This window comes from Mastomys coucha, unplaced genomic scaffold (genome assembly GCF_008632895.1).
Source record: "Mastomys coucha isolate ucsf_1 unplaced genomic scaffold, UCSF_Mcou_1 pScaffold6, whole genome shotgun sequence".
NCBI lineage: Eukaryota > Metazoa > Chordata > Mammalia > Rodentia > Muridae > Mastomys > Mastomys coucha.
In genome coordinates this window covers 110,940,597-110,948,815 of record NW_022196912.1, presented here as the reverse complement: position 1 = coordinate 110,948,815, position 8,219 = coordinate 110,940,597, and the positions used below count along the sequence as shown (strand labels likewise).

General features: G+C 35.8%; 1 pseudogene; it reads left to right on the top strand.

The window, feature by feature from the left end:
* The first annotated feature begins 2,420 nt into the window (after window positions 1-2,420).
* LOC116081091 overlaps window positions 2,421-8,219 on the top strand; it is a 152,932-nt pseudogene continuing 147,133 nt past the window's right edge.

The following is an 8,219-nucleotide window of genomic DNA, read 5'->3' as shown; positions in this document are numbered from 1 at the left end:
TCAAGTAGGTAGTAATGACACATAAATTAAGAATATACAAATAAAAAAAAAGAATACACAAGTGTTTAGAGGGGCCTATTGACCTGATATACCATGCTTTCACTACATTTCATTTTTAATATATGAATTAGTATGTATATATATGAGCTGATTCAATATATATATGTATGAAGAAATAGAAAATGAGCATAATTGAATGTTTGGTATATATCAGACATTTTTAAGTGTATGCATGTATTAATCTAGTCATATATTGCATTAACCATAAAAAAGCTGTTAATGTTTGTATTTTTTATTACAGAGAAATTTACAAATTGAATCATACATGGAGACCAAAAAAATTATACATGGCTGAAACTGAAATTTGCAACTGAACAATCAGGCTTTACATGCTTTTTGCACAAAACTTCAGAGTAATCCTATAATATAATGGAAAATACAAAGTATAGGCCCAATTCCTCTATTCACTTATTTCAGCTGAAAACTAAATTGGGTGCTATACTTAGCTTTTTGAATGTGATACTTATTTAATATGGAAAATATGAATTCACAATTTGGTTCCATACCTTTCAACATCAGACTCGATTGATTTCTTAAAGAAAATTTGTCACAGATTCCCATGACTGTTCGAAATAAATCTGTGTGGCATTTTTCCTTCTCCCACTGCAACCTGCATATGGAAACATTAAGATATAGGTGAGTATCTTCAGATTTCTTGTGGAAAGTTCCACTTAGATAGTATACGTCTTGACCTCCTAATAGGGTATCACATATAAGGGAGGAAAATGAAGGGCGTCATACAATAAGCCTGGAGAAGACCGGATAAGGACTTAGATGGCCAGTGTAACTCATGTGGGGTATTGAACATCCCAAAGTTTATAGTCCTAGTATGCAGGCTTGTTATGCTGTGTCAAAATTAATTGTTGTTTCCAGCATCAGACATTGATATGTGACTCCAGAATATCTCCTTCATGAGACTACCCATTTGATACAGGCATCTTACTAGAAGTTTCATTACTGCACTTGGCTATGGGCTCAGGTTTAATCTTGGGGAGAAACTTATGGTAACTTGCCCAGCATTGGGGAAACAAGACTCACTTTTATATGTTACCAAAGCTATGAGACCCTCTGTGTGTATGTGCCATATTGCTGAATGATTGCTCATGTGTTTTTCCATTATCTTCAGAACATGTGTGGGTGTCATTCTGAGTTCTACCTAAAAGGAATTTGAAGTGACCGAAAGGAAGAGCAAAATCCTTCTGAATTAATAGTGATAAAGAACTTAAAGAGAAATGGACTGCTCCAACTTCTTAAGGCTTCTTTTGAGCCTAAAAATCCTCTTATCTTATGCATCTTATCTAATCCTCATGATCTTATGCAGGTATCATCCAGATATAACTGTCCTCTGTGATACTCCATCCAGATGACCAACATAGATGTAGAGACCCACAGGCAGACTTTAGACCAAGTTCTGGAAGTCTTATTAGAGAGTTGAGGGAAGGATTCTGAAGCCAAAGAATAGTCAATGATAGATCAATTTTGAGTTTGCTATTTATTCTTATTTGCATTTCTCACAGCATTCAATTTTAAATCAGTGACTATCATAATAAGTATGTCCAATGAAAAGACAAAAACAATGTGATAGGAACTTTTAGTTCTTTATTTTAAAACAGTGTTTAACTGGTGATTTTTAGGGTCAGATATGAAGGGATAATGAATATAGGGAGACATGAGAGGGAGAGAGAAAGAGAGACAAGTAAGAATAGTGCATACAAAAGAAGAGAGAAAGAGAATATATGTAAAAGTCTATATGTGAATTTATGCATCTAAGTTAAAATACAGAAACACTCGATACAGTGAAGTTCCTCACATCACTCTCATTACGGATAATTATTAAAAATATCTGGCAACACATATTCCTGACTGTACATTCTGGAAATTTTAGAGTTCTGTGGTGATTCTGAACTCCTTGCCTTCTCAGTTGCCCTCCCTTTCCTGCTGATGCTAAACAACCATGGTTTTTCCTGATCACAATCATTTTTATTAATTTATCCAACATCTTCTGCTTCCTGCCCCAACTGATTGATCTACTAACATCTAACTTTTAGCTTCAATGGGTAATCTTGGAAGGAGAAATTAATGTCTTCTACATTACTGCTCATTTTTTCCTACAAAGAATGTAACTAACTTATTATAGAACCTTCAAAGTTTAAACTCTGAAGGCCCTAAAAACTCATCAGAAGAGAGTTACTGGTCGACTTTCGTTTATAACATTTTTTCCACAGTGGTGCCCACTTATTAGAACAGCTAAGGCATGCCCAAGTCACTTATTAAACTGTCCAGACTGTATGAGTCCTCAGCATGTGTGGAACCAATTCAACTCATTTGATCTTACAATGTTCAATTGCTTCTGAGTAGAAATGTACTACCTGAGGCTGCTGAGGGAATTTATATCCAATAGAGAAGTCATTATCAATGTTGTTGAAGTATACAAGGGTAAGTTGTGAGGGGCTTGGCACTTTATTTGAAAATATGATAAATTTCTCAGTTAAAACTATATATAAAACATTGCAATATAATATATATCTTTATTCTAATTAGAATTTTATTTTAGGTTACAAGAAAAAATTAAGAGATGACTCTTTAAAAGTTTTAAATACATAAAACATAAGATTTTATTATCCCAAAGAGAGACATTCTATTATGCAAATATATTAATTCAGTTGCTGGTATGAAGACTAAACAGAAATAGATAAAGTTTAAATAAGGATTTTATGCTGAGGAATTACTGAGTTAGATAATTACCCATTTGGTACTACTTACATTGCATGTAGGTTTAAAAACATCTTTTTTTTGTGTGTGCGTGTGTGTGTGTGTGTGTGTGTGTGTGTGTGTGTGTGTGCATGCATGTGTGTGTGTGCGTGTGCGTGTGTGTGCGTGTGTGTGTGCGTGTATGTGTGTGTATCAGCACAAATCATCTGCTATGATTATAGATTTTTGAAGTTGCTGTGGGAAGAATTATCACTGAAAAATAAATTAAGCATAAGCATTGCATTTGTAAATGGGTTTAACACAGATGTGTTTGCTGTGAACCCAAATTGTCCATCTATGAGAAAGAAAGTTAGGATAAAAATTAGTAAAGTCTTTTCTAGTAATTCATGTGTATTCAGTGATGATTGCATCTTATATTTTACGAACATAAGAACATATATGTGTTTCAGACATAACTATGAATGAATACATGATTTATGAGGGAAAATAGGAATATAATGTCAGCTGAAAATTGGATGGAGATTTCTAACAACCATTTTGTACTTATATTTCTATATTTTGTTTTCCTTATTAACTCCAAGAGATACTAAAGCTTAAAGTTTTAATAACATATGTTTATGATGCCTTACTTTGGACAACTCTCCTGTAATTAGGGAATTATCCACAAATAATTTCATATCTCCTCAAATTGATTCCAGACCTCAGTCTCACCAGTGTCCCTCAATCTATTGCAATTTTTCTTCAAGACAGGGTTTCTCAGTGTAGCTCTGACTGTCCTGGAACTCACTCTATAGACCAGGCTGGCCTCGAACTCAGAAATCTGCCTGCCTCTGCTTCCCAAGTGCTGGGATTAAAGGTGTGCGCCACTACCACACAGCCATCTATTGCAATTTTATGTGACATAGACACACTTTTATGCATGTGCTGAATGAGAAGGGCCACAATGAGGCTGAGACTGACACAGGTTTATCTGTGAAAAGCACTTCTCAGGCACCAAGGCAGATTACTGTGGATCATACAAGCCAAAGTTCTAGCTAACACATAAATATATTCCTGTGTAGTGTTTTATTGTGGTAGCAATGCAGTTTTCAACCTAACTAGGGCATTGTTTCTCTTGCTTAGTGGAGGTATTTGTAAGCATTCTCATTTCTTAGGGAGTTACTATGACTGTAAACTAGAGTAGATCCCCTTATTAGCTCTTAACAATTTGACTGACCTATTACCATCGCATGTGTTCCCTGAGGGATCTCCCATATGGGGTCCTTCCATCTTTGTTTCTTTATCATCTTTTTTTGTTTCCCTCCATCGTTCTCAGCAGTACAGACAGACACTACTATTTCTCTCATCTCAAGTCTGCCACTGTCTGAAGCACACATGTCAAGCTTTTGTCTCAGCACTTTCCTTTTTCAGCAAGACTCCTTGGAGGCTTGGATCCTGAGTCTCTCTGTGAGTTATCTCCCCTTATTCTCTCTTTTTCTTGTTTCAATCAGACTTTTTCACTGAAACTGCTCTTCTCAAAGTCCCCATGACCTTCTCATCACTATGTTGCCCTCTATATTGTGAAATCACCTTTAGTTCTTGTCTTGTGACACCTATAAACAGCGTGCAATAAAATTGATCACTTCCTCTGCCTTGAAATACTTGCTCATCTGTCAGGATACTGTAGTCTCCTAGTTGTCCTCCTGCTTCTCTGAGGCTCTATTACTTTATTCATTTTATTTAAGTCTCTAAATTTTGAAACGTTGCTTGTCTTTGTCCTTGCATTCTTTTTCTGTTATGTCTATAGTCATCTAACCACAGTTTTATACCTCCTCACAAGGTCATCCCTCCTACGTGCATGTTAGGCTTGCACTGGATTGCCACCTGCATAGGTAACATCTCCCTTCAAAGAGGGAATAGACACTCCAGGTAATACATTCCTCAAGTTGGGCTTCTGATGCATTCTCATCATCTATAGCCAAAACTTTTGGTGTTCTCAATCTCAATAATAAGCCATTCATTTTTCCTTATATCAAAATATCAGATGTATCACTGGTTCTTGCACGTTATCCATCCATTCTATTGGGAGATCCATTCCAAAATACTCATCCATTATGTACAAAAATGATGAATCAACATCTTTCTATAAATTTTCTTCTCTGGGACAGGGTAATGACCTGTGAAATACGTTCATAGTTTTCAGACAGGTTTCTAACTTGATTCTTGAAATGTCATCCCTGTTAATTCTAAACACAGCTACATAATGAGCCTTAAAAGTAGGTGAAATTGTATTTTATTTCAGCTTAAAGATTCTAAATCCAAAAGTTTCACTATGTCCCAATTACTTGAGATTTTAAGAGTCTGTTTATTCTTCTGAATTTACTATTTGGTGAATTTGTCACAATAATTTTGACCATTGAAATTTACCCTCTCTAATGGTTCAAATGCACAATGGACATCCTCATTCCACATCCTCTCTGTCACTGTTTCTGTCTTTTAACTCTTAAACTGGATATTAACACATGCATTCTGTTATTTTCCTGATTATTTTTCCTCATTGAGTATTACCTCTTTATACTGATTCAACTTAAAACAATTATTTTCACATATTTTCTTCATACCTAGTACTTTTACGTGAACCAGCACACTGTCTCCTTCCATTAATATATGCTTTTGGAATGGGTGATATATACCGAGTAAATAGGCTACTAACTCATTCTGGTTTGACTGAGAATTGTCCATACCTTTTCACTGCAAAGTATGTTCATTGTGCAGTTGTAGGTATAAGAAAATGTCAAAAATTTTTATAATAGTTTATTAAACATTTGCTAAGTAACAGAATGACAGAAGTAGACCTATATATAGTATTCTTAGCTATTATAATGAATGATTCAAGTATCATTGAATGGATGGATATAACCATATCCAAAGATTCAAAAACATTTATTCAATCATAATTATGCACCATGTAAGAGCTAGTACAGAACAGTGAATAGCACTGTTATGAAATACTATTTAGAGTTCCTCAGTAATTATTTTTATGGAGCAGACTTGAATAGAGTATGTTTATTCTCTTGGTTGTAAAAGATGTATAAGAACACTGAATACAATTTTTAAATACACATAGCATAGACATTTAAGTACATATTTTCTTATTCATGAGAAACTATTGTCATTAGTAAATGGAAACAAAGTATTTACTTTATTGACTTAACTAATGTTTTTGATTAATAGCTGGATGAATCCTATTATTGGGTTAAAACTTAAGTTTTAGGCATGAAAATTAGCAGATAAGAAATAGGTTCATGCAATTATTATAGGTTCATAGAATTATTGTCCCAATATATAGCATTTTGTTTTTATGTATCTTTGTGATTAAATTCTTTGTGAGATTATAAAAGATGATAAGATGTTAAACTAAATATAACATAAATGTTGTAACATTTGAAACTTTCTTAAATTTAAACTTATATAATATAAATGTTCTAACTAAACACACATTATACTAGAGAAAAAAGAGCTAAGCATCATTTTCTTACTCAAAAAAGGGCATCATCCCACTTTGGAGGGAAGAGAAAGCAATCACAAGTGGGGAGGGAAGGAGAGACCTGGGAGGGAAAGTAGAAAGGGAATGGGGAGGGAGAGGACAACCTGATCTGATATTGGGTGAGGGAAAAGGACTGAAGCCGTGAGGGCCAACAGAAAGAATGGAACCATGCAACCTCAGTAGACAAGAGGTTGGAGGACCATCCAGAATGCTCCAAGACTTGGGAGGTGAGAGACTCTCAGGACTCAGAGGGAGGGATGTTAGATAAAATGCCTGAAAGTAGGGAGATGGAATTTACAGAGCCTAATTCCATCAGAAAGACAGGGCATCAAGTGATGGATGGGGTTTCTATCCCACAGTCAAACCTCTGACCCATAATAGTTCCTGTCTGAAAGAACTGCAGGGATGGAAATGGAAAGGAGCCTGAGAAGGTTCAGAAACAGGCCCAAAGTGGGATCCAGCTCAAGGGGAGGCCCCAAGGACTGGCACTATTACTGAGGCTATGGAGCACTCACAAAAAGAGGCCTACATGATCGCACACCAAAAGTCCCAACAAGCAGCTGAAAGAGTCAGATATAGATATTTGTACCCAACCAATGGACAGAAGCTGATGACCCCTGTGGTTGAATTAGGGAAAGGTGGAAAGAAGCTGAGGAGAAAGAGGGTGACCCTGTAGGATGACCAGCAGTCTCAATTAACCTGGACTGCCAAGATCTATCAAATACTGGACCATCAAACAGGCACGATACACCAGCTGATATGAGGCCCTCTAACACATATACAGCAGAGGACTGCTGTGTCTGTGTTCAATCAGAGATGATGTATCTAATCCTCAAGAGACTGGAGGCCCCAGGGAGTTTAGAGGTCAGGTGGGGTGGGGGGAACAGGGAAGGGATAACCTCGTGAAGACCGGGGGTGGGGAAGAGGTATGGGATGTGTAATAGTTGGAGGTTGGATGGAGGAGGGAATAAAATCTGGAGTATAATAAATAAATAAATAAATAAATAAATAAATAACACAAATTAAACAAAAAAGTTTATTGTAATAAACTTTTACAAAACAAAACAAAGCAAAAAAACAAACAAAAAGAAAAAGGTCATCATATAATATGGCCTCATAGAAAGCCCCATTGAATATTTCCGTACTTATTTTTAGTTCATCATTGTAAGAATGAGGATATATGTCACACAAATTGCTTTTATCACCTTGAATAGCAGCAACTGACTTTGGATATTGTGAAAGAGAGACCACATATCAATCAATCAAGACTAGATTAATAAAGAGCTATGGGCGTAGGCTTCTACATATCAGACACATTAGAAAATTCTCCTTCCATGTGCAGAAAAATCTAAAACTATCAAGGCAGTGAATATGACTCTTTATTTTTTGATCTTTCTGTAGGAATGTCAATAGAGAATGTGAATATCTTTGACTACTTGTCTATGAAAATCAGCCCTAGTAAAAGCACTTCCAGGAGGCCATGCAAATATGTAATGTGCTTGTTCTAAGGATAATGAAGTTAGTTTTCTGGCCTACCATTGATTCATGGTATTTCATGCATGAGACAGAAGATTTGTAAACAGTGAATCATCATGGAGATGCAGCAGTCATTCACAATATATGGCCTGATTAACAAGTGCCTGATCATGGAAACTAACTCTTAGAATCCAGAGAACATAAAGCTTGGAAAGATTAGCCACATCAAGACGAACTGTCCTGTCCGTCAGTGATAGCCTTGGAGAGGTCATAAGTCAAGCGGAAGGGAAATATATACTTTATTTGGAGAAAGAATAAAGTAGGATCTTCTTTTATGTTAAAGGATTTTTATTAGATATTTTCTTTATTTACATTTCAAATGTTATCCCCTTTCCCTGTTTCTCCTCCAAAAATCCCCTAACTCTCCACTCCCCACTCCCTACAC